Source organism: Castor canadensis, chromosome 16 (genome assembly GCF_047511655.1).
Source record: "Castor canadensis chromosome 16, mCasCan1.hap1v2, whole genome shotgun sequence".
In the NCBI taxonomy this organism is placed as follows: domain Eukaryota; kingdom Metazoa; phylum Chordata; class Mammalia; order Rodentia; family Castoridae; genus Castor; species Castor canadensis.
In genome coordinates this window covers 38,479,892-38,507,386 of record NC_133401.1, presented here as the reverse complement: position 1 = coordinate 38,507,386, position 27,495 = coordinate 38,479,892, and the positions used below count along the sequence as shown (strand labels likewise).

At 48.3% G+C, this 27,495-nt stretch overlaps 1 long non-coding RNA gene across 3 annotated transcripts; it reads right to left on the bottom strand.

The window, feature by feature from the left end:
- Positions 1–5,310: 5,310 nt before the first annotated feature.
- Positions 5,311–26,425, bottom strand: LOC141418162 (uncharacterized). Of its 3 annotated transcripts, none has more exons than XR_012442872.1 (6): positions 25,835–26,425; positions 16,776–16,851; positions 16,602–16,668; positions 9,674–16,070; positions 8,878–8,933; positions 5,311–5,791 (listed from the first exon to the last, which is right to left on the bottom strand). It is a non-coding gene; the product is annotated as an uncharacterized lncRNA (long non-coding RNA). The 3 variants fall into 3 exon arrangements; XR_012442873.1 differs by having other exon boundaries at positions 16,602–16,665; XR_012442874.1 differs by having other exon boundaries at positions 9,674–10,906; positions 25,835–26,422.
- Positions 26,426–27,495: the final 1,070 nt, after the last annotated feature.

Here is a 27,495-nt window from a genome sequence, read left to right as displayed (position 1 = left end):
ACAGACAAATTCATCTTAGGCACATAGCTGAGGAAAAACTCACCCAGCTGGTCAGTACCAGAGCTTGGTTTCAAACCCATGCAGTCCTACTCCAAAACTGGAGGGCATGGTGCCAGAGCAGGCAGGGGGGAATTTGCTAATTGATGACTTTTTTTGGCAGCACTGAGGTTTGAACTTAGGCCCTCACACTTGCTAGGCAGGCTCTCTACCACTTGAGCCACTCCACCAGCTCTCGTGGAAGATTTCTATGTGCTGGGATCATACAAACCTATGAAATAGACACGATTATCATTCTCTTCTGGTGGGAGAAGACACTCAGCAGGGGGCACGGTCCCAGGTTGGCAGTCATTCCTCTTGCCCCACTCTGCTTCTGAGAGTTTACCAGTGCGAGCAGTGAAGAGACCTGACAGGCCCATAACCCAAGGCCACCATGGCCACCATGGGCTCTCTACCCAGCCGTGACCTGCAGCTGCATGGTACAGCTATGCCTGACCTTGGTTGCTAGCTACTTTGTGCCAGACCCTAGGCTAACTACTGAGCCTTCTGATCTTCCTGTGTCATTTTCTAAGGAGGAAACTTGAACCTCAGACCGGGGACATAACCTACCTGAAGCCACTCCAATAGTGGAGGCTGAGGAGTCTGTACTAGAATCTGGGTGGCTCCATGAACTCTGGCTCTCCTTGACTTCCCCTGCCTGCCCAGCTCCTTCAGTCTCCCCAGGTGAGTCACTTCATATAGCACACTGTTGAACAGAAATTTGCAGAGGCCCCATCCCCCTCCAAATTTGGGGGACCTGGGAGAAACTTGAGGTCAGGTTTGCAGGCCTGCTCTTCTATCCTTGGGCTCCATGTCTGCTGGAATCCAAAGCTGTGGTTGCAGCACAGCCAGCAGTTCTGTGCCTGGGGAGGAACAAAGAGGCAGGGAAAATGGAAGAGGTCGAGTTCATAGAGGGACTCTGGAAGCTACTCTGTCTTGCCCAGAAGACAAGCCATTCCTGTGGCCTGTGCCCAGCCCCTTCCTGTGCTGCTTCAGAAAGAAGCAGGGGACTTTTCTGAGACAGTACATCTGCTGAGCCCAGATCCTAACTGTCTCTGTGTGACGGTGCTGCCTCATCAGCTCTTCACTGTGGACTCCATCATAAAGATGAAGAAAGTAAGACTTAAGAGAAGTTTTGCCATTTACCCTGTTCCTACAGTCAGGAAGGAAAAAGGAGGGGGGGGGAACCATGTAAATATTAAAGATAACAAGAAAGAAAAAGAGAAAAACCTACACTCAGGAAGTAGCGAGTCAGGTTGTAACACCAAACCTCCAGCCCCTAGCCACCCCTCCCACATGGAACTCCAGGTTGGCTCAGGTGAGCTCCACCACTGTGCACTGGCAGCTCCAGGGTAAGCAGCTATGTGGAAAGGGGTCTCCCTGTCAGTCAGCTCACAGTGTTACTGAGCCTTGCTCTTCTGTCGCCTTTTATAAGTTCTCCAATAATTGAACAATGTCACCCACCTTGCAGGTGACCTTAGTTTAGATTTCTCCTTGCAAATTCAAAAGGATAGTTGTCCCTTTCCCCCAATGCTGAAGATCTCATTTGACTTCTGTTAACACCTCAAAAAACCTTTTGGGAAGATTTGACATTTAAAATACATAAATAAAGAACTGATGGTTTAAAATGTCCCTAGGCCTGGTAGAGTGTCTCAAGTGGTAGAGAGCCTGCCTAGCAAACATGAGGCCCTGAGTTCAAATCCCACTACTGCCAAAAAAGAAAAGAAAAAGAAAGAAAGAAAAAAAAAGTGTTATCTCTTGCTCATTCATCTGCTGGGCGCTGGTGGCTCATGCCTGTAATCCTAGCTACTCAGGAGGCAGAGATCAGGAGGATTTTGGTTGGAAGCCAGCCTGGGCAAATAGTACATGGACCCTATCTCGAAAAAACCCGCCACACAAACACACACATGCACGCACGCACGCACACACACAGACAAAAAAAGCAGGGCTGATGGAATGCTCAAGCAGCTCAAGCAGGGCTGATGGAATGGCTCAAGCAGCAAGAGTACCTGCCTAGCAAGCCGAGGCCCTGAGTTCAAACCCCAGTATTAAAAAAAAAAAAGTTCCTAAATATTTTATAGATTTGATGTAATCCCAAAGTGCTAACTGTGCATCTGTGTGTTCTGTAACTCAAGCAAGGATCAGTGAACTCAGGAGAAGTGCAAAAGTCTACGGACAGCACAGAGAAGATCTTAAATAAGGAAGATGAAGTGGGGATTCTTTCCTATCAGGCAGCAAGGTGTGTAAAGCTTGGTAACTGATGCAGTGTGATACAGGGCAGACAGATAGTGAAACAGAAACAAGTGCCTACAATCAGATCCATACTTTTTTATGGTACTGGGATTTGAACTCAGTGCCTTGACCTCACTTTACCACTTGAGACACATCCCCAGTCATTTTTTTAGTTAAATTTTCAGGTAGAGTCTCATGGTTCTGCCTGGATCCGGCATGGTGTCTCTCATAGCTGGGATGACAGGTGGTTTATTAACTGAGATGGAATCTCGTTAACCTTTTGCCCAGACTGGCCTCAAACCAGGATCCTCTCCATCTCTACTGAGATCTCAGTAGAGATCTCCATCTCTACTGAGTAGCTGGGCCACTGCATCTGGACTTCAGATTCAGATATTTCTGATCCATGACAGATGTTTTTTGAAAGTCAGAGGGGAAAGAGTGAACTTTCTGTAAACAGTTCTCTATAAGATAAAAACAAAATGAAATTAGACCACCATCTCGTGACATTTGCAAAAGTCAAATCAAGGTTAATTAAAAACCGATCTCTGAAAAGCAAAACTATACAACACTTAGAAAACTCCAGTACCACCAAAAAAAAAAAATTCCTTATCGTAGGGAAAGGTTACTTAAACTTAAACCCAAAAAAGATAAACCTTAAAGAAAAGATTGACTACATTAAAAAAAAACTTAAAGGGAGATAAAGGAGAGTGATGGAGGGGGCCAATTCAATCATGATATATTGTAAGAACTTTTGTAAGTGTCACAATGTATCCCCAGAACAACCTAACAACAAAAACTTAAAACTGATCCTCTGTAACATACCACACAGAGTGAAAAGGCAAGAAAAGCTATAATGTGGGGGGAGATATTGCAACACATATAGCTAACAAAGCAAGAGCATTCAGAATACACAGTGAAATGCTAGCCTCTCTGGCTCCTTGCTGCACGTCACACACTCTTGGCCACTTCCTAACTTGGGCCTTTGTGTTGCCTGTTTCCTTTACTTGGAATGCCCCTCCTCACATACCTGTCTGGTGAACACCTCATCTGTGTCAGGTCTTTGCTCCAGTATCTCCTTACTATAAGGCGCATGCATCCTAGACACCCTGTTTAAAATGGCGCCCCATGCACACAAAATAGTCTCTATTTTGCTCTGTGTGTGTGTGTGTGTGTGTGTGTGTGTGTGTATTCCTTTAGCTTTTACCACTTTAGTGTATTTGTGTGTGTTGGGGATTCAAACTCAGGACTTTGCACTCTACCCCAGCCACACCTTTCTCCCTTTCTGTACACTGGTTTTTCAGTGGTGCAGTCCCACACCTAGAAGAGGGCCTGGCACTTGTAGGAGCTGAATAGAAGGTGATGGATGAATGAGTGAAGAAAAATTACCCCCAAAAAGGAGAAACGGGCAAGAGAAATGAGCAGGAATTTCATGACGAAGAAGTACAAATGGCCCCCAAATGTATAGAAGTAGAATTCTATTCCTTACTCAGAAAAAACAAAAAGTCATGGCAAGGAACTGTAATTCACCCACCAGATTGGCAAACATTGGAGTCTTCAGTACCGATGGGAAGTCTCCCCTGGGAGGTGTAACTCAGTGCAAAGACTTTGGAAGTCAAAACTTGGCACAGCTTAATAAAGTTAAATGTGAGCTAACCCAGTCCAGCACTTCTATTTCTAGGCATACACGCCAGGGATGTCCTGACATATGTGCACAGGGAGAGATACGTAATTAAGTTCAAAACATCTTTGCCTGCAACAGTGTGAACTAGAAACAGCCCAATTGCCTAGTGACAATGGGATGAATACTTGCATTGTAAGAGATTCATGCATTGGAGTATTATACAGCAGTGAAAATGTATGTGCCAGAGCCACATTTATCAACACAAACTGCCATGAGTCAATCTCAAAGAGTAACCAGTGCTCAACTGAAGAATCTAGGCAGCCAGGCACTGGTGGTTCATACCTATAATCCCAGCTACTTGGAAAACAGAGATTTAGGTTCAAGGTCAGCCCAAGCAAACATTTCTCTAAACCCTATCTCTAAACTTCCCAAAACAAAAAAAAGGGTCTCGGGGTGTGGCTCAAGTGGTAGAGCACCACTTGAGTTCAAACTCCAGTTACACACACACACACACACACACACACACACAAGAATCCAGGCATTGTGATTCCATTTGCATAACAGTCAAAATAGGCAAAAACGGGCTGATTTATCAGTTATACATGTGCACTTACATTTTTAAAACTATAAAGAAAAGCAAGAGGGCTGGGTATCCAGCTCAGTGGTAAAGCACCTGCCCAGTATATGTGAGACAAATAAACCAAGGGGATGAGTGACTCAGATTCCAACAGAGGTTGTCTCCTGGGGAGAGACAGAGAGTGTGATGGGAAGGAGCTTTCACCAGGGCAATGGGTTGGGCTGTGGGCTGGACAATGGACACCCATGGGCTCAGCTATTATCCTTTAACTACACACATTTGTGCTCTTTTTCATTGGTGGTGCTGCTGGGGATGGAACCCAGGGCTCCCAACATTCTGAGCTCTCATTTCAGAATGCGATGAGGGGCTACAGCCCCTCATTTTCATTTTATTTTTTGATGTTTTAATGGAGATAGAACACAAACAGTAAAGTACATAAATATTGTGCTCACTCAGCTCAAATGGATTTTTTTTGTGTGTGTGGTACTGGGGTTTGAACTCAGGACCTACACCTTGAGCCACTCCACCAGCTCTTTTTTATGATTTTTTTTTCAAGATAGGGTCTCCTGAACTATTTGCCCAGGCTGACTTCGAACCATGATCCTCCTGATCTCTGCCACCTAAGTAGCCAGGATTCTAGGTGTGAGCCACTACGCCTGACGGGTTTTTACAAATCAGAAAACTCCTTTACTACATGCTACAAGGTGGCTGCAGCAGGTGCATTTCAGTTTTGACATGCACTCTCAAATCATCATGGAGTCTCAAGACTGAGCCTCAGAATCAGGAGACTCCACTCAAGATGCATTTTTAAAAATATGTAATATTTTTTATTTTTCAACTTACTCATTTATTTTTGGCAGTACTAGGATTTGAACTCAGAGTCTCATGCTTGCTAGGCAGGCGCTACCACTTGAGCCACGCCTCCAGCCCTCCCAAGGTGCATTTTTAAGTAAGAGGGAGCAAGATGAAAATTGTGTTCCTAGGAGGATCTCAGTTACATAAAATCAGTATCCTTGTCATGCAAGTCATAGGAGTATTTTACATTTTTTGGCCTGCTGTACACTGGGCCCTTTAAAGACATATATGCCAATTTGAGACTCCTAAAAATGCTTCAAGATGAACCCAGGTTTCATTTGAACTGAAATAAAGTGAGCCAGCCATGTCTCTCCCCTGCGTTGGCCCTCACGCCGTTGCACCTGCACAGGGCTGGCCACTGGTAATCTCCAATGTCACACAGCAGAATCTCCTTGAGACCTCAAACAATTCAAGCCTGGTTTGCAGTAGGACCGCATAGGAAGTTCAGTCCACAAGAGGTCAAGTTCACTCTAAAAGAGAAATGGTTATATTTGATATTGCACCCCTTCAAAGGCCTAAGATTCAAACTTATATACAATAGAAAATATAAACTCTGACTTTTCTATAGTCTGTCTTCCACATTTAGCACTGGAAACAAGATCAAAGTTTTAAAATATAAAACAAATCTGTGTGTGTGCACGTGCACCTTGCACTGAGAGGCCTGGAAATTGAGCTGGAGGTCATGGTCAGAGCTCCATCTGACCGAGCTATCCTTCCCAGATACGCCAGTGCTTTGCTCAGACTGGACTGCCACAGTGGAGCTCTGTGAGGACAGGACCTCTGTCTGGAAGTCCCAGTGCATGGAACAGTTGGTGACATGATGTGGGCCAAATATCAACCACTCAACTTCTTCACCTTGGCAGTCCCCCTGAAGTGGCTCCCTGGGATGCCTGCCCAATGCAGGGTCCCAGTCCCTCCCCTGCAGTCCTTGTCTGCTGGTCATCAGGACGATGTCCCGGATTGGGGCAACAGTTTAACATGTGCAACCTGAAGAATATTTTGTGGTGTGACTCCTGCTTCCAGAAATTTCAGACTTAACTATCCTAGAGTTGAGAGATGCTAGCCTTGGGAGTGTCTTAACAGAAACAACCTTTAGGCCCTGGGTTTCATCGAGAGGGAGAGGGAGACTGGGAGAGAGGGAGAGAGAGAGAGAGAGAGAGAGAGAGAGAGAGAGAGAGAGAGAGAGAGAGAGAGAGAAGACACAGTCTTTAAGAGGAAGGTGGCAATGGCTGAGTTTCAAGAGAATAGTTAAACTACGATAAAAGCAAAACTCTCAAGCCCCTCCCCCTCTTCAAGCATGCACTGTTTAAGTCACTTGGCCTAGGTTATGCAGGAAAAAAGTCTTTATATTAAAAAAAAAAAAACACTCCTATACTGACCACTTCAAAAAAGTGGGACTCTCATTTAAGAGGCAAAGACAGGAAGATTTCAAGTTCAAAGTCAGCCTGGACTACATAGCAAGATCCTGTCTTAAAAAAAAAAAAAAGCATCATTTAAATTCCCATTCAGGTTCACAGCCCCAAGTCTGGCCAAATGCAGTGAGACCATTCAGTCACGTGACTGCAGCCATCTGGTCAAGGTGTCTGGCCCAGCAGCCTCACAGCACCACAGGGCAGCTCTCCAAGGCCATCCAAATGTAAAATGAAACAAATCTGGAGGAAAATGCAGGCTTTTGATTTTGAGGGACTAGAACAGGTATTTCTTCAAAGAAAACATAGAAATTAGCTCCCACTGGAAAAGTGGCTTTGGAGCAGGGGAGCTAATGTCACATCTGATTCCTCAGAGTTCAGGACAGAATGAGCGATGGAGGCCCACCGGAGGCAGCAGCCCTCCTGCCTGCTCAGACCCTGGCTTCTCTGTGAGCCCTGCTCTCCTTCTGCCTCTGCTGCTGGACTGTGAGCTCCAGGGCACAGGCAGAGCCCTGCTCCCCTGTGCAGTCTCCTCATTGTAGGTGTGTGATGGATGCGATACTTGAACAAAGCAATGGCGTTTTACTGTGACTTCCAAGCTAACAAGATTCAGTTCCAGAAACAGCATTTTTAAAATATGTTTGTTTGTAACTGACTTGTCCCTTTGCAAATTCTCCTCCTCCACTCCTCCTAATGGTCATGAAATTTGTTCAACAGTGAGAAAGGTGGAGGGGCAGACAATGAAAAATAACAAATGCAGAAAAAGACCATTAAAGACAGTCACCTGTACCGAGAGTGCCAGATGCAGGGAAGGTGCTTTACACATTTACCATTTCAATAGTAGCTGCACATTGCTGTGGCATTTAATTCCTGAATGTTTGGATCAAATAACTACAGGATGATCTGGGGAAGGGCATTCAAGACAGCAGGGGCAGCTTGTGCAAAGGTACTGAGGTAGGAATAGACTTAGCATATTCAAGAAACAAGAGAGTGGATGGAACTTAATGAGCCATGTGTGTGGCTGGGGGGGTGAGGGTGGAGGAATATGTCATGAGTCAGAGAGGTCAGCCTTGTAGACTTGGGTGAGACTGATGAATTGGTCCTAGGTCTCCACTCCCCTGGAGAGTACTTACACCCATACAGAGACTCCCACGCCCCTTGACTTTGGGCTTGACCATGGGACTTGCTTCAGTGCAGGAGTTATAAGAAGGATGGTACAGGCTTGACACAGGTTTTTGAGGTGGGCTTGCTCTCCTGGACTTCCGCCATCACCATGGGGAGAACTGCTTTGCCCATCCACAGGCCCAAGAGGATGCATAGCCGTGGAGCAGGCCTGGGCCTAGCCCAGCCAATGGCCAAATGCCAAGTGGCCCAGGTATGTGGAGGAGATGCTCCTAAGCCCCCTGGATTTCCCTTCAAGGGGAACATGAAGCCCATTGTTCCAATGCTGCACCATCTAAGCTTTTGTTCACAAACGCTCCATACGTTCTCGTCGGTGGCACATGGCATAGTTCCTTTCCCCACTGTGAAGCAGGATCAGTGTGAACTGGTTATAACCTGACTGTGCACAATGAGACACAACACCCAGACAAATGACTCGATGTCGGTTTAGAAGCAGCAGGGATCACAGAGCCAAGGTTCCTGGTGGGCAGGTTTTCCAGGGCCCAGTGGGGCTGCCAGGGTCATGCAATCTCACTGCAGGTGCATCACTTGACCCCAGCTGAGGCCCGGAGAGCAGGCCATCCTGGGCTTCATACCTTGGGGCGACATGGCACGCTGGGCTAAAGCAATTAGGACATTCTGTCCACAGAGTGGAGCTGAACTGAAGCCTGGGATGCCTGTCACTTCTCCCAAAGCAAAGCAGAGCGCAACCTCCCAGTGTGTTCACTGAGAAAGGAGGGAGAAATAGGTGGTCCAAGGCCACCCAGAAGAGTTGCCTTGCACTCATCTTTGAAAGTGCACACAGCATGTGACCTGGTGTAGGAAGTGAAATTAGCACGTCACTTCCAGATGGAAGCTGTTGGGCCCACAGTTCTTCTCTGTCTGCCATTTTGTCCTCTGCCAGGGCATTCAGCAGGCATCTCAACCCATCCACCATCTCTCCACTTCCACTGCTCCTCCCGCCCCCAGGTACCGTTGTCTCTCACCTGCAGGATCACTGTCCATTGCCTCCCAGCAGCCTCTTCCTTTCCTCTCCTCCTCCCTGTGTGACAGAAGATAACAGACTCCACATCCTACTCCAGGAGCCTCCGAACACGTTACTTTATATGGGAAAAAATGTGCAGATATGATCGGGTTAAGGTGCTTGAGGGAGAAGCATGTCCTGGACCACCTGGGTGAACTCAGGTCCTTCTAAGAGGGAGGGGTGAATTTGACCAAAGTATGTTATACGCATGCATGGAAATATCACAATGAGACCCCTTCGTACAATTAATACACTCTAATAAAAAAGAGAGAGAGAGACGGGGATATGACAATGGTTGCCAAGGTTAGAGTGACAGCAAAGAGTCAAGGTCACAGGCAGTCTCTGGAAGAGGAAAAGGGCAAGGGCGGGTTCTCCTGGCTATCTGCAGAAGGAATGCAGCCCTGCTGACTTTAGGATTCTGACCCCCCAGGACTGCTAAGATAATGAATTTATGCATGTTAGACAGCTAAGTTTGTGGGAAGAGCACTAAGACACCTCACTGTGGCCTATCCTCCACAGGGCAGCAGAGTGATCCGTCAGAAGCCAGAACCCTGGCACTGTCATTTCCCTGAACAAGGCTCCCTGGAACCCCTTGCTGCATGCAGGGGACTCTGAATCCCTTTCCGAGGCAACGAAGACCTGCCCACCTACCCAGCCCCACTGCTCTCTCCTAGTCCATTGCCAGCTGCACCACAAATCTCTTCCTTCCACCACGCATTAGTCCCCTCACCCTTGGTCTCTACTGTCTCAGGACTCACAGAGTTTCTTCCTGACAGCTGCTTAAATTGGATACTTGAGTTTCCTTTTGTATTGCTGGTTCGTTGTTTACTGTCTTCATCTGCATCGTGAAGTGTCACCGTGTGACATCACAGTTCATTCTTACAGATCTTCATTTTACAGCTGAGGCCAAGTCTTAGTCTGCAGGACACAGAGAGCAAAGAACACAGCCAGAACAGACCGAGGCAGGCTGCCTCCAGAGTCCACACCTTCATCCACTGCCTGGCGAACACTGGTTGCTCAATAAATATACAGCAAACACATGGACATAATCTAGAGGAGCCCTATGGCATGTACCCCAAGAGTTCACGTTGGAAGCTTGGTCCCCAGTATGGCGATATTAAAAGTTGTTGAACCTTTAAAAGGCAGGGCCTAGTGGGAGGTTACTAGGTCACTGAGGACACAACCCTGGAAGGGTTAGCATACTGTCCCTAAGATCCCAGGTGCCCTCTAGATCCTAGCTGACCATGTAATCACACTCTCGTCGTTGTGATGCCATCCACACTGATATGGTGTAGCCAGGGGGAACTTTGTTTTTAAAAGTTTCCAGCCTCTGATATTTTGTTACAGTAATGGAAAATGGACTGGTACAAGGTGGAATCACAAGGCTGAGAATTGGGTGTACTCTTACGGGAAGAGAGATACTGGAAGAACACAGCTGCATGTGTTGAAATAAAATGCCAAGTGAAAATCCAAAGATAACAACATCAAATATTGGGACCATCTATGATCCAAATGCCCATCTGTTCCCTGTGCACCCTGTCTTCATTAAGTGTAAAGCTGGAGGAGTTTCATCTTGTTAAAGCTGATACCCAATCCCTCCTTAGTGGTGTTTACAGATGAAGCTAGAGCCACCTGGAGAGTGAAGGCTTTTAGACCTGCCGGGTTTCCTCTTGAGGAAATTAATGCACCGGTCCTGCTGGAATCATCTTCAAAGCCGGGGAATCTGGTCTAAGCACAGCATTTAGAAGCAGCTAACTGCACCCCCACCAGATGGCTGGGCCGCTTTCCTAGTGGAATAAGGAGCCTGCTTCATACAGCTGTCCTCGTTGCGGGCTGAGATCAGATTCTGGAATTCATCCTCTGCTCTTTCATCCACAGCCCCTGGGGCCTGCGGTCCAGAGTCAAGTGCAGGTTGAACCTCAGGGGCTGCAGCAGGTGAGGCCTCAAGAGCCATCAGCTCCCACACTGGGACACGTGCTTCTTTTCATGTCCTTAACATTTTAAAAATCAGAAACATTACAGAGTTTGTGAGCTGTGCTAGCTTGGAGCAGCACTCCTCAGCAGACAGAGAAACCAGGTATTTTCAGCAGCAGGGCTCCTTTTGGCAATGGCCGCCACTCTGTCTTACCATGTCCCAGACACCCCACCAGGTTGCTAGAGCAAATGAGCGTTAGTCATGCACACAGAGAACATGGATAAAGAAAGACAAAATAGTGCACTGCTTCAAAACTAAAAGCTTTTGTACAACACAGGACACTAGGAACAGAAGGAATAGCAGAGCACAGCATGGCAGAAAATATATGACACCATGTATCTGATAAGAGATTGCTATCCAGAATATACAAAGATCCCCCACTCAACTGCAACAAAACCAAACAACCCAATTTTAAAGTGGGCAAAAGGACTTGATTAAATATTCCTTTAGCAATATATATACATATATACAGATGGCCAATAAGCACCTGAAGAGATGCTCAGCAGCCAGGCATGGTGGTTCATGCCTGTAATCCCAGCTACACAGGAGGCAGAGACGGGAGGATCACTGTCCTAGGCAAAAAGCATGAGACTCAACCTGAAAAATAAACTAATGCTTAAAAGGACTGGAGGCGTGGCTCAAGAGGGAGAGCACCTGCCTAGCAAGCGCAAGGCCCTGAGTTCAAACTCCAGTAAGCACCAAAAAAAAAGGAAGGAAAAGTACTCAACATGACTAGTCAGGGAAACGCAAGTGAAAGCCACAATGAGACACCCACTTTACACTCAATGGCCACTGTTAAAAGAGGCCATCACTCCACTCAGCTATGCTCTGGACAGTCCTCTCTGTCCACATGGTCACCACTGCAGTCAGGCTCCATTAATTCCCACCAGCTCCGTCACTGGCTTCCTGTCTCTTGCCTTCCCACCCATTCTCCACATTCTCATTTGTTTGTTGTTTTTGTTTTTGAGGTAGGGTCTTCAGTATACTGTCCTGGCTGACTTCAAACTCATGATTCTCCTGCCTCGGTCTCCTGAGTGCTGGGATTATAGCTGTGTGCCACACAGCTCTCCCCACTCTCTTCTGAAAACACAAATCTCTTCCTGTGTTGTCCTCATTCAGAACTCTTTGATACCCTGTAGTCACTAGAGCTGAGGTTGTGATCTGGGTTCATTTGGCCTATAGAGGGTTAACCTTTTAACACACGAAGTCACAATGTATTGTGACTTACATGAACACTCACTAATTGTAAAGTTTGTATCAGGAGCTAAGAAAACGGACCCTTCTTCCTTGCCACAGAGCCAGTTATGCTCAAGGAGACAGGCTCTGTTTTGGCCCACTCTGGCCCCTCTTTTGTGCGTCATCTGGGCTCTTGATGACGTGGCATGAAGGGGACTCATACTGCATTTCACAGGAGCTGCAGAGTCACACTGTCCTGGACCCTGGGTCCTCCCACCTGAGCTCTGAGTGGCTGCTCTCTTTGGAGACACTGTGCACCCCCTCTATAAAACTGTGTTAAATTTTAAAATCCAGAGTTTGAAACTTGAAAAATCGTGATACCTGGTCAAGGAAGGTACTCCTGCCTCCAGGTAGCAAAAACTAAGGAGGTCACCTCATGGGCAGAGGCATCTGCACTCCAATTTGCCACAGTCCCCATCACTCCCTGTTGCTTTCTACCATAGGTGTAATCGCCAACGTTCTATGTGTTAAAGGCTTGGTGCTATTAGGAGGTAGAAGAAACCTCAAGAGCTGAGGGCTTGTGGAAAATCTTCTGGTCACTGGGGCTGAGCCCTTGAAGGGGACAGGGGGACCTCCCCGTCTCTTTCTCTTGTCATTTCACTTCTTAGCCATGAGGTAAGCAGTCTTGCTCTGGCATGATATGCTGTCTCCCCAAAAGCAACAGGGCCAAGAATTGCGTACTGAAATGTCTAAAACTGAGCCAAAATGAACCTTTCCTCTTTATAAGTTGATTAGCTCAGGTATTTGTTATAGTAACAGAAAGCTGACTAACACACTTCCCAACAATGTGATAATTAACAGGTGCTTCTCTTACAGCAGAGCTGGGAATAGAAAGATTTCATACACCCTTGTCTCACAAAATTGGGAAAATTAAAGACAGATGAATAAGGTCCACTGGAAAGACTTTATTTCTCAGAGAAAAGAAAAACCCAGCTGACCTTCTTCCCCCATGTAGCCTGCCCGGAGTTGGCAGCACCCAGTGGGGGTGGGACGTAAGAGCTAAACTCTTGTGCACGGCACTGTGAAGTGGCTCCCATTGACAAGGATAAAGCCAGGCTGCCACGAGAAAGATCACAAACTAGAATGACTTAACTCTCACGTGAAGATTGTTCTAATTGGGCTTGGCGGTGCTGGGGGTCCAGGTTCTCCCCCTGTTGCTCCGTCATTCATCTCTCAACATGAGCCACCCCATGGTCTGGGAGGCTCCACCACCACCCACATTCCAGCCGGAGGGAGAAAGGGAAGGAGAAGGGTACTTTTATTCCTTTAAGGGCACAATCCAGAACTGCCATCCATGTCCCATTGTCTGAAGACCATCACTTGTCCATGACTACAGCTGCAAGAAAGGCCAACAAATGTTTAAGCGGGTCACCATGTTCATTGCCTGTATTAGCATGTTTTCTGTTACTATGACAAATATCCAAGGCTTGGTATTCAATAAAGAAAAGAGATTTGTTTGCTAACAGTTTTGGAATGAGGTCCAAAAAGTAAAGCACCAGTTCTGGTGAGGTCCCCATGGTGAGTCACCTCATGGTGGATGGGCTTCATGGTGGGAGCTACGAGGAAGAGAGACCACATGACAGACAGGAAGGCAGGGAATGGGGAGGAGGCAGTAATGATTTCCTATAGGCCCTACCTCTAAAGGTCCTACCCTCTCTCGTCATGGCCAAATAGGGACACACTCCCATCACATGAATCCTTTGGAAACACACTCAAAGCATATTCAAATCAGAGCAGTGGCCATTTAGCGAGTCACTGTAGAAGGAGGAGAGAAGGGGCAGTCTCTGCCATCCATTGCTCTGCCCACCCCTTCAGCTTCGTCTTCCCTTCCATGTTTGGTAATTGACTCTCCAGTAGCAATTAACCTAGAGTCCCCAGTAGCCACAATCTGTCACACCACTGTGCCTTTGCATATGCTGTTTGGAATTCCCTCCCAAGGCTGAGTCCCTCAAACTAATCCCGCCTCACCCTTCGAGCTCAGTACCAAGGATGCCTCTTCTCCCATGCCTCTGCCACCTGCCCCAGTTCAGCCCAGTGATCCTTCTCTTAGACTCAGGTCATCCACGTGGGAGCTCACACTCTGGTGCCAGACCACAGAGGCTGTGTTTAGACTGTCACTTCTATAGCCATGTGACCTGGGGCAGATGTCTTAGCTTCTCTGGACCTCAGTGTTCTCAGGACCCTTAGGCATTCCATTGCAGAGTTGTTAAAGCAATTCATTGAGAAAAACAGACGCTCTTGCACACAGTAGGTGTTCAGTAAATATTACTGTTACCATTAACTGTTGAGTACCTATTCTGTGCCCATTCCTGCACCAAGGACTAGGAATCTAGTGTGACTCATGCCTGCAATTCTCACTACTCAGGAGGCAGAGAACAGGAGGATTGTGATTCAAGGCCAGCCTGGGCAAACAGTTTGCAAGACTCTATCTTAAAAAATCCAACACAAAAACAGGGCTGGTGGAGTGGCTCAAGTGGTAGAGCACCAGCCTAGCAAGCATGAGGCCCTGAGTTCAAGCCCCAGTACTGTCAAAAAAAAAAAAAAAAAGGCCGCAGTGGAACTCACAGTGTGGGGGGTGTGAATAGATTAAAAGCTCTATTATTATTAAAAGCTCAGGGTGGGGGCTGCTGCCTCTAGGAGGTGGGGAGAGACTCCTGGAGTGGAGCCAGGTGGCCCAGCTCAGCCTATCCCCAGCCAGTCCTCAGCTGAGCTCAGAGACACAGAGCTCATTTCCTGATTACTGTTGCCTGACACTGAGGTTACATGATATTTTTTTTTGTTATGCACCATTATTGTAGCCATAGCTAACTGGCACAGAAAGGATTAGACATAGGCCAGCGTGATGTAACAGCAAATGCTATAATGGCAGGAATAACAGAGGAGCCAGATCGTGAAGCAGGCAGTCCCCCTTAGAACTTCAGACCGTGTGCCTTCTCTGTCCTCTTCCTCCCTTCCTCCCTGCCCCTTCCCCTGGTGTCAGTGCGTGGGAACCATTTAGTGACTAAAGTGGCCCAGACAATGGAATTCCCCTTGGAGCTTAAGACCCACTCCAAGGATATCTTGCCCTTGGCCTTGTCTATAGAGTAACCTCATTCTCAAACCCAGCTGGCCCACAAGCACCATAAAGGTCCTGAGGGATGTGGTCACCTGTGCTTGCCTCTGCCACTCAGCCTAACCCAGCAATCCCTGTCCTCTTACCTCCAGCAGCAGGCAAGAAGGGCCAGTCACATCCTACAGCCACAAGCAAGTGGGCCTGCTGCTGACCAAACCTAGAGAAAGAATCCCTAGTGTGACAGATGAGGACCCAATGTCTCGGGGTGCCAAAGAGGCACAGGGAGGTTTCACTCCAGAAGAGATTGTGGGGTGCTGGTTAAGCATGGGTTGCAGCCCTGCCACGTGGATCCTTGACAACTTGCTATACTTCTCTGAACCTTAATTTTCCTGACTGTAAAATAACACTAATAAGGCTGAGCACAGTCTTTAATCCCAGCTTCCTGGGAGGTGGAGATCAGACAGAGATTGGAGGATCTTAGTCCATGTCCTGTTGATGACAGTTTCCATCCCCTTTGCTACACCCAACCAAAGACAATTTCAGCCTGAGCCACCAAAGCTGAGACGCTTCACGGATGCTCCCTGCAGGAGGAAGTGGAGGTGGCAGGGTATGTGGTCAGGGCCCAGGCTTTGGGTACAGCCCACCCTGAGCTCTGCTTACCTGCTGAGTGACCTTGGCCTGGGCACTTCATCCCACCCAGCCTCTGGCCCCTCTCCAAGCCAGTGGGAGCACAATGGCCCAGCTACATGGAGGTGTCACGATGGCCACTGTGCCACAGAAGCTGGGGTTTGAACACCTGCTGACGGGCTGGCAACTACCCACTGCGACTGTTTCCTGCAAGACAGTCTGCCAGGTGCACATGTCCACTCCTCTGTCACCGTCCTTGGGGACCCTGATTTCATTCAGAGCACCAGAAAGGAAAGGTGGAGAGGGTCAGATAGGCCTGGAGGGGAGGGTGGACAAATCTGACCCTGTCACATTTGACCATCACACAGCTGGAAAGGAGGGGGACGGGCAGCCGCTGTGCTTTCATGTTGTTCTATATTTACCAGCCCTGGTCTGTCTGGTCCCTGCCCAGCGCCTCCCTGGCTCCCAGGGCACCGTTATCGCTGGACGCGAACATCTTATCTCCCAGCAAGGCTCAGGCGGCATTTTGCTTTCAGATCAGAATGTCCACAAATCAAATTCCAAATGCTTTCTACATGACAGCCTGTGACAGCAGCCATCTCCCTGATCTCCTTGACTTGGGTCTCTGCCTCTGTACAGTGGCTCAGAGGCGGCATCCCAAAAACTTTTCCCTCCTCCAAGTCATTCTTCAGTCATCTGACCCAGGTTCCCTGAGGCCTTAGGTGTAGCAGGGATGAGAGCAGCTGTATCCGGGTACCAGTTTATTGGGCTGGGTGCTGGGGACACAGGCACTTACCAGGTGCTCAAGGATTCACCGTTCCTGCACTTACAGTGAAAGATATGGCGTCCACTAGCAAAGGCTGCTGTGCAGAGAGAGATGCAGAAAGGCAGTCAAGGGGGAGACCACCCGTAATGGAGTGGAGACCCCCATAACGGCCCCGGGGGGGCGTGACGGGATCCCCATAGTAACCTGTGAGTCCCCAGGCTTGGATCTCGCCTTCATTCCATTGGCTCAAAAGTCCTTTGATCGGCAGTGTGGCAGCATCCTAGGGACAGGAGAAGGGAATCCAAACTATGCCGGGTTCAACTGTGGCTCCTATAAGGGTGAATTATAGGTCCTTGCCCCAGTGCCACAGAATGTGACTTTATGGTAAGATGAGGTCATTAGGGTGCCCTAGCCCAGAATGTCCTATGAGTACAGTAAGTTTCGACCCAGAGGCAGACACGCACAGGGGGAGACAGTGAGGTCACAGAAGATGGCCATGCAATGACAGGGCTGGAGTGCTGCAGCCACAAACCAAGGCACACCAAAAATCGCTGGCCACCACCAGGAACTGGAAGAGGCCAGAGGGGCTCCTCTCCAGAGCCTGCAGAGAGCACAGCCTGGCTCACACACGGTCTCAACTTCCAGCCTCCAGAGCTGGGAGACTACAGTTTTCTGTTTTACGCCCCCGTTTCTGGTACTTAGGTACAACCCCAGGAAATGAAGATGTGTGCTCACAAGTCATTTACGTGTTTTGCCAGGAAATCGCAACAACACTTGAACCAGATCAGCAAATCTCTCCCTGAACACAAGCTCCATGGGAAAACAATTCAAGGGCATTCAGTCATGTGCTGAGGCCTCACTGAGTGCCTGCTGTATGCAGGCACTGTTCTGGGGGCACGTCTGGAGGCTGGGAGGTAGGCTGGCGCTGAGACACTGTGTGGTCCTGGGAACCAGAGTCGAGGGAAGTGAGGCCTCACTCCTCCCTGTGGATGAGCAGGGGTGCTGTCAAGGGAGGCCACTGGGGTGCCCTTTCCTGTGATCCCACTGACCTGGCCGCCAGCTTGTTTCTCTCTTTGGGTACAGCACAGTAGGCAGAGCTTCTGTTTCAAAATCCAGGGTCCTGCTTCAGCACTTGGGCTCCCCTGAGATCACCCAATGGTTTAAGTTTGGGGTGTCCCCAGAATTCTTCATCCACCTTTACCACAGTGTAGCTGGTTTAATCCAGGTGACATAAAGGGTTTGCCCCAGAGCCATGAGCGGGTGTCCCATCTATAGGGCACAGTGGGTTTGCCCCACTCCCTCCTGCATCTCTGTTCTCCCATTCCCCTGTGAAAGGATCTAAGGTCACCTGGCTCCCTCAGGGAACTGCTGATGCTCCAGTTATCTACTGCTCTATGACAGGGCACCCCAAACTTACTGACATAGAAAAGCCACCATTTTAGCCTCCTGGGATCAACTCTGCAAACAGGGTGCTGTGTGTACCTTTGTAGTTTTTTTTGTTTGCTTGTTTGTTTGTTTGTTTGTTTGTTTTCGGTGGCACTGAGGTTTAATCTACCCCCAGGTCTGCAGCCTCACTGGAAGACTGAAATGGCTGAGGCTGGTTGGCTTGAAGATTCATTCACATGTCTGGTACTCAGGCTAGGGTAACTCAAAGACAGGCTCAGTGGGTACCATCACCCAGAGCACCTTCCGTGGCCCTTTGCACCCTGGGCTTCCCCACAGTCCTCCAGGGTGGATGGATTTCTGTATGAAATGAGCTGAGAAGCTCATTTCTCAGATGGCAACTGTTTCAGCAAGCTAGGGAGAGGCCGTATGGCCTTCAGTGACCTGGCCTCAGAAGTCACACAGCACCACTCCCATGGTGCCTAGTGGCTAAGCAGACCCAAGCCCTCCGAGATTTGGGGAGAAGGACTCAAAGCCAGGGACAGAGTCTCGTCCTCCACAGAAGGAGTATGCAAGGATTTGCAGCTGTGTTTTAAGCCACCACAGTGGGTGACATCTGTCATAGGAAGCCAGCTTTCCCTCAGATCACGATGTGGGGAGTGCACTTTACCTAGCCAACAAGGCACGGGCCTCCTGTCAAGCATAGGACCAGGCCAGCGCTACTGCCATGAGCTCACATCCTTGTCTGCCGCTTCTTAGCCAAGTCTAACGGGGCAGCTGAATGGTGGCCCCTGATACACATCCATGTCAAATCCCTGGAGCCTATGATCTTATTTGGGAAAAGGGTCATTGCAGATGTAATTGAAGGATCCTGAGAGGAGATCATCCTGGATTAAACAGGAGGACCCCAAATCCAAGGGCAAATGTCCTCTTAAGGGGCACACAGAGGGAGACTTAGACACAAAAGAAAACCTCATGAAGAGGGGGACAGAGACTGGGCTGGTGCAGTCATAGCCCAGATGCTGAACCCAGGTGCAGTGGTTCCTGCCTGTAATCCCAGCTACTCAGGAGGCAGCGATCAGGAGGATCACAGTTAGAAGCCAGCCAGAGCAAATAATTCCCAAGACCCTATCTTGGAAAAAACCTATCACAAAAAAAAAAGGGCTGGTAGAGTGGCTCAAGGTGAAGGTCCTGAGTTCAAACCCAAGCTGCAAAAAGAGAGAGAGAGAGAGAGAGAGAGAGAGGGAGAGAGAGAGACTCTGGAGCCACCAGAAGCTGGAAGAGGCAAAGAAGAGTTCTCACCTAGAACCTCTGAGGGGACACAGCCCTGACAACAGCTTTCCTCCTCCGACTCCAGGGCTGTGACCAGTTGGGGGCTGTTTGTGATGGTAGCCACAGCAGACTAGACAAGCCACCTCCCCTTCTCACAGTGTGAAATGATGACATCTCACTTCACAGAGCCTCGTGGGGACAAACAAGGGTGTGAGGAGGCTCATTGGACCCAGCCTGGCACATGGCATGGGTTCAGGAAATGCTAGACATTTCTTTGCTTTGAAGGAAATCTCCCTCTGCAACGAATTTCTAAGTGGGGCACTGGCAAGAAAACACAGAGCCTGCTTCTGCTTTTTGGAAGGTCCTCAGGCTCCTGGAAGAGAGTGAATTCTATGGGATCAGACAAATCACGTTCACGGTGCACGGGGAAGGAGATGGTGCACGGGAAAGGAGATGGTGCATGGGGAAGGAGATGCTTTTGCCCTGAACAAGCACTTAGTGGGCCCCGCTGGGGTCGCTGGAAGTCAGCATCCAGTTGAGAAGGCTTCTTTTAAAAAAGTCTTGACTTAGGAATAGTCACAGACTCATGGGAAGCTGCAACGGTAGCACACGGTATTCTGTACGTCCTGTACCCAGCTTCCTCCAGTCTTGCAGTCATGCACAGTGACATTTCCTGATGGACCACATATACAACTGTGCTTCTCTAAGACCACACTGCCTAGTGATGTCATGGTCACCTTAGTCTGTACACTCCACATGTTCACACAGTGACCCATGTCAGAATGCATCCTTGCTAAGTGGACATGACTCTATCAAATCCAATAGCAAGAGGAAATTGACATGAGTGTGACTCAGTGACCACCGACCTTACTCCGCTGCACTGATTTGTGTGTGTAGGGGCGTCGTTCCAGGCACGTTCACCCTTTGGATGGATTTGTGTGGCCATCACCTCCACAACACAGCCCCATTCCATCACTACACGGACCTCCCTCATGGTGTCCCTTACAGTCCTCCCATACCCCTGTCACCTGGCAGTCACCATTCTGCTCTTCAGGAGCTATGTCACTTTGAGAATGTGGTAGAAATGGACTTGTGTGGCAAACAACCTCTCAAGACCAGCTTTTTGCACTCAGCGCCAGACCCTTGAGATGCACCCAAGCTAAGCCCAGGTCAAGAGCTTGGTTCTTTTTTACTGCTGAGTGGTATTCCCTGGGATGTCCCAGAGTTTAGCCATTCATTCATTGAAGAACGTTTGAATTGTTTCAGTGTTTTGGATCTTACAGCTACGATGACCATTCACGTGCAGTTGTTTGTGTGGACAAGAATTTTCATTTCTCTAGGACAAACACCCAAGCAAATGTTTAAGTTTAAGCTTCTTTGCTGATCAGTATATCTCTGGTAAGAAGCTACTCTCTGCAGACACTGTTTTTGTTTTTTTTTTGCAGTACCAGGGCTGGAACTCAGATCCTACACCTTGAGCCACATCACCAGCTTTTTTTTTGTGATGGGTTTTTTTCGAGATAAGATCTTGCGAACTACTTTGCATGGGGTGGCTTCGAACCACCACCCTCCTGATTAGCTAGGATTACAGGCATGAACCACCAGCTCCTGGCTAGATTTGTGTTGTAAGAAACCATGAACCTAGTTAATTTTCTATAGGGAAATCATATTGTAATATTGCTTTTGTACATGGGGTATACAGCTTTTGCATGTGAAGCCAGCAAGGTGGTGTATGACTGAATTCCCAGCACTTAGGAAGCTGAGGTAGGAGGATTATGGGTTCAAGGCCAGCCTGGCCTACAGAGCCCATTTGCTCAAAAACAAAATGTTCAGGCTGGAGGCATGGCTCAAGTGGTAGAGTACTTGCCTAGCAAGTACAAAGTCCCAAGTTCAAACCCCAGGACCAACAAAAATACAAAACAAGCACCAACAACTCACACCTAGCTACTTGGGAGGCTGAAATAGCAAGGACCATGGGCAAATAGTTTATGAGACTCCATCTCCAAAATAACCAGAGCAAAATGCTCAAGCAGTAGAGTGCCTGCTTTGCAAGTGCAAAACCCTGAGTTCAAACTCAAGTCCCACGAAAAAAACAAAAAAAGAAAAAGAAAAATGCAAAATGTTTTGTGCCTTAAAAAAAAAAAATCACAAAATAAATGTCAAGAATTGCCCATTTCTTTTCCTGGCAGCTATGATATAGGGACTTCTTAAGATTCTTGAATGCAGGGCTGGCGGAGTGGCTCAAGTGGTAAGAGTACCTGCTTAGCAAGCTTGAGGCCCTGAGTTCAAATCCCAGTGTTGCCAAAAAAAAAAAAAAAGATTCTGGTTTCTTCACATGGAGAATTTCAAAGCAGTGGTTCTGCTGTAGTGCACACTGGCACGTGGCCAGAAGGGCCGCCTGCAGGTGACACGGCTACCCTAAAGGGTACCATGTGAAGACAGACACTGCAGCCAACAGCACAGAGCTGGGCGTCCTGAGGCCTCTGCCCCCCTCTCTCCCACACCGGACCCTTGGGGCCGCACCTGCTCCTCCTGAGTGCCCCACACAAGCCCACGCCCAGACCAGCCAGGAGCTGTCATGCTCGGCATCCGGGAGGGCAGCTCCTCCTTGACTGCTCCAGCTCGGGCCATGTCACTGAGGCCACCAGGGTACCACAGGGCCACCATCAGCTTACCCCAGGGTGCTGGCAGCCCCGGCTCTGCTGGAAGGTGTGGGTGTCAGTATCCAGGCACTCCTCAGTGTGGAGAACAATGGGGGAATCTGTGACTGTCACAGATCTGGCTTTGGATTGTCACTTCTGGCTTCAGCAGCAGACCCTGCTAATCCCACTGAAGCCCCGAACACTCTGCCCGTGCCACTCCTCACCCCTGCAGAGACAACTACAATCCTGATTTGGATGTTTATTCTTTCTGCTTGTTTCTTTCTGTTTTTACTGCTAGTGTATGTATCCATAAAATACAGAGTTGTTTTGCATGCTCAAAATTTCATGCAAGGATCTTTGCACTCTGCTATAATGGGGGACATGGATCCTGGCTGATGCTCTCAAGAGCATCAACGATGCCAGCCAGGCATGGAGGCCCATGCCAGTAAACCCAACTATTTGGGAGGCAGAACTAAAAGTATTACAGTTCCAGCCCAGGCAAAAAGTTACCAAGACCCTGTCTCAAAGAACAGCCAGACATGATGGCATACACCTGCACTCCCAGCTACACGGGAGGCTCTAAGAAGTACAGCAAAAAGTGCTGAAGGCATGACTCAAGTGGTGGCAAGTACAAAGCCCTGAGTTCAAATTCCTGCACTATTAAAAGAGCATCAATAATGCCAAAAGCAGAGACAAGCACCAGGTCCTTATAAAGCTGTGAGGATGAAAAACTGTCACACTGATGAACTTGAACTTGATGCTCACAGAGCTGGGAAAATTGTTGCGAGCCTCACACGTAGGTTAAGTAAGTGTGAAGTGCTCAGACCAGACCTAGAAATAGCAGAATAACCTGCTCCCATCCCATCATGCTGGGGTCACTGCACTGACATCCCAGACCATGAAGAAGCAAGATGGAAACACACAGGAAGGAAAATCCTCACGTGCTTTTTCCAGAGACGTAAAACATACATGTAAACAAAATGCCTCAATAGACAAAAGAACTTCACTTGAGGAATATTACTCAGTCTTAAACAAGAAGGGAATTCTGACATATGGTATAGCACGGCTGAAACTTGAAAACAGTGTGCTAAATGAAAATAAGGCTATCACAAAACAACAATCACTGCATGGTTCCACTTGTGTGAGGTGCTTAGAATATTCAAAATCAGAGAGGAAAGTCACCAGGGGCTGGGGGAAGGGGGAAGGGGAGTTACTTTCGTCTGGATCTTGAGTGTCCTCTAAAGGCCCCCTTGTTAAAGGCTTAGTCCTCCAGAGGAGGGAGTGGAGCCCAATGAGGGGTCCTTATGTCACTAGGGCTGTCCCTTCCTCTTTCTCTCTCCCTTCCTGGCCAGGAAGTGATTGGCTTTGCTGCACCATGAGCTCCCTGCCATGATGGGCTGCCTCACAGCAGGCCTGAAAGCAATGGGGCAACAAACCGCAGACTGAGAGCTCCAAAACCATGAGCCAAAACAAACCTTCTCTCCTTAAATTGCTCTTCTCAGATATTTATCAGTAATGGAAAGCTGTCACAGTGTCAGTGTTACAAGATGAAAAGCACTGGGAGATGGATGATGGTGATAGCTGTATTTAAATATTATAGACATCATGAATGTACCTAATGTTACTGTAAACTTTAAAATGGTTAAGATGGCCAGGTGTGGTGCCACACACCTGTAATCCCAGCTACTTTGGAGGTCAAGGTAGGAAAATCGCAAGTTTGAGGCCAGCCTGAGCTACGTAGTGAGACTCTGTCTCAAAATCAAATAATCAAAAGGGCTGAGTGTGGCTCGTGGTAGAGCAGTTGCCTGGCACATGTGAAGCCCTGGGTTCAACCCTCAGTATCATAGGCACACAAAGATTAAGGAGGAGAATCTTATGTGTATTTCACCACAGTAAAAAGGTTTTTATGAGTTCAAACCCCACTACTGCAACAAAAAGAAAAGTGTAATTGTGTGCAAATAGACTCAGCTATAAGAGTGCTTTTGTGATTTGATTGGTTTTGCTTGACATTGTCAGGTTTCCTTGCTCAACTAGAGAAGACTGAGGCTGGGGCTTGCAGATGTCCTGAGGGTGCGTCCATGTGGCCCTAAGCACTTCAGGGGACCCTTTGCAGCTGCCTTAGTCACTAAGACTAGGAGCAGAAGCCGACTCAGTACAACAAGAAATAAACCAAGATTTAAAAGTGGGCACATTCAACAGGGAGACTTTGTTATAAGGAAATAAAATGGAGATTATCGTAAAACAGCACAGTGAGATTTGTCCGTATTGATGCACAGATCCAACTTTCCTTTGCAAAGTCTCACAGTGGTTCACTGATGGACTGTGCCCCAGGGCTGTGTTGTGCCTGGTGGCTCAGACTTATGTAGCAAGCCCGAGGCCCTGGGTTTGATCCTCAGCGCCACACGCACACACACCCCCTCACACACCTCCTCGCGCACACACTCTCTCACACACACCCCCAGGAACCAGAGACAGTAAAGTAGTAGTTCCCAAAGTGTGGCCACAGGAACCCCGGGGCCCACTTACTGTGACAGATTGAATGCAGAAGCGGCCAGGAAAAAACAGCTGCTTCTATTGAACCAGGTATTAAAGAGTTTTTGAAAAATTTAGAATGATGCCCTCTTTTCATTAACTTTTTTTGTTTTAAAAAACGTGATTATATTTCATTAAAAAAGTGCTATCTAGCTGGGTGAGGTGGCACACGCCTATAATTCCGGCAGTCACAAGGCTGAGCAGGAGGACCAAGAGTTCAAAGCCAGCCTGGACTAACCAGAAAGATCCTATCTCAAAAAAAAAAGAAAAAGAAAAAAAGGTATTTCTATATTGTTAAGTTGTAATTGGTTTATTACATTGTTAGTTGGTTTATAACAGAGTAAATGTTAATACCCAAGAACCAAACGTTTTCTGGGGTCCTCAATAATTTTTAAGAGAAGAAAGGAATAGTGAGAGCAGAAAGTCTGGGTGACCGTGCTCTTGGTGTGGGCCTGTGCGTGGGATCACAGGCATGGAGCGTGCAAAGTCAGCTTTCACGAGGCCAAGCTGATCTCCCAAGTGCACAGCCCACACAAAGACAGTGGGTGTTTGTGGCTGCTTAGGGTTTTCTTCTTTTTTTTTTTTTTGGCAGCACTAGGGTTTGAACTCAGGGCCTCACACTTGCTAGGCAGGCACTCTACCACTTGAGCCACTCCACCAGCCCTTTTTTGCATTGGGTTTTCTTGAGATAGGGTATCTTGAACTATTTACCTAGAGATGGCTTTGAACTGGATCCTTCTGATCTCTGCCTCTGAATAACTAGGATTACAGGCGGAGCCACCAGTGCCCGGCTTTCTTCTATTTTTCTTGTTTCCTTTTTGTTAACTAGTGGCTAACACTTAAGGAATCAAGAAAGTTCCAGGCGCCGGTGGCTTATGCCTTTGATCCTGGCTACTCAGGAGGCAGAGATCAGGAGGATCAAAATTTGAAGCCAGACCAGGCAAATAGTTCTAGAGACCCTATCTTGAAAAACCCTATCATGAAGAGTTGGGCTGGTGGAATGGCTCAGGGTGAAGGCCCTGAGTTCAAACCCCAGTACCGCAAAAAAAAAAAAGAATCAAGAAAGTTACCTCAAAAGTTTAAGTATTTGGCTTTTCTAGAAAATCAAGATGTCCTTGCTTGGTGTAGGACATCTGTGTTATGCCCCTCAGTGGCAATGAGGCCTGCTGAGCGGTGCTGATTTGGTGGGGACATAGCACCTGCTCTGGCACGAGTCAGAAGCCACTAGAATGATCCACACAGGACATGGGGGCTAAGCAGGCAGAGGCTGTGATGTAGAAGAGGAGGCCCTGGGGAACTGACTAACTAGTCAGCAGACAAGGGACACACAAAGAGCTTGAGTTTCTAGCTTGGGCACTGGGAGCCAGGAGCCAGAGTAGCAAGGTTGGTAGCAAGGTTGCCAACAAAATGAGGAATCCAGGTAGCAGAACTCACCTGCAACCGGGAAAGGCTTGGACAGGCAGCTTCTTTCCTCTCGGTCACTGGCCCTATTCAAGCGGGCGTCCCTCGCTCACCTTCTGTGGTCAGGCGGTATCTGGTGGTGGTCAGAGCCCCTCAGTGGGGCCAGCGCTCAGCTGAATGTCAAGAAGGGTCAGATCCTGATTTGGGACATTTATACCAATTTACAGTCCATTAAAAACTGGTGGGAAAACTAAGCCACAGGAGCCAGGGCTGAGCCTGAGGCCTTACAGGAAGAGCTCAGGACACAGTGCTGAGGCTTGGGGCTGTGCCCATGTGGCTCGGGCTGCCCTCTGGAAGCATTGCTGGGGAGGAGTTGGCCTGGCCTGCCAGGGCCTCCTCTCTTCATCTGTCCCTCCTCCAGTCAGGCACACAGAAGAAGTTAATTTTTGGCTGACCTAAACAGGAAGGCCAGAGGTATATCTGATTTCACAAATGGCTGGATCCAGGCGCTGCAATCCTGTCAATAGGATGCTGTCTCTCATGTTCTTCTGCCTCTCTGCTCTGCTCTCGGTCTCTCCCCCTGACACCCCCCGGTAGCTCCAGGATCTCTTCCTGCCAGTTCAATGACCCCAGAAAAGGAGACTGCCTCTTTCCCCAGAATTCCAGTGAAGCATCCTAGGCCTGAGGCTCAGTGGCCTGCTTGGGACATGTGACAAAACATCTCTAAGCCTGGCGTCAGAGATTGGAGCAGCTCCCTCCTACATACATGGACTGGTGGGCAGTCCTCAAAGGAAAACCCGGGGGCTATTCCAGATAAACAGGAGGATGTCAGGCTGGCAGGGAAGGGAATAAGGTCCTTCCAGGCCATCCTCCACCTCAACCAAATAACCTCATCTTTGCTTAGCTATACCCTTCCCATCTCTAAAGAAACAAGGGAGGTTCTTCTGGTTCACCATGGAGGCCCACCTCAAACTCTGCCTCACCACTGTCAGGTGTGGAGGCACACATCTAGCACTTGGGTAGCTGAGGCAAGAGGATTGAGGGCAGCCTGGAAGAGAGAGAGAGCGGGAGAGAGAGGAAGAGAGAGACAGAGAGAGAGAGGAACCCAACTCTGCTCACACCTGTTTCTTCCAGTTCCATCCCTGCTACAAAGCGATTTTGAATGTGTTCAAATGCATGAAGAGAAACATCAGCTTTGTGAGTGGGTCTTTCAGTCAGAAGGAACTAGAAGCTGGAGCTGGAGGGTGACCCACATTCTGGATCACTGGCGTGTTGTTTGCCAAGAGTCCCTCTGCTGTGTCCTCTGTAGGTTTTGGTTTAGAAAACGGTTCATGATTTGGGGTCAGCTGCTGCGCTGTCTGCCACATTCCTGTAGCCCCAGGATTATACGACCACGTTTGTTCTGAGAGCAGCAGACCACTGTCTACACTGGGGCATGAAAGTGTTTGAAGTCAGCTTTTGCTGCTGAGTAACATGAGCAGCAGCACTGAAAGATGGATGTAAATATTATCACAAAAGCCCACCTTCAGATGCAGATCTGTTTTCCAGAAGCAAGATGTTTGCAGTCTCTTTTCTGAGCTGAGGCCTTCTGGGTTGAGTCAGGGCTCCAGGTGGGAGGGAACTGAGTGCTCTGGCAAACGCTTTGCTCCCTGGAAGGACAATATCTGAGGTTCCAAACCTTAGGGTAGCTGACT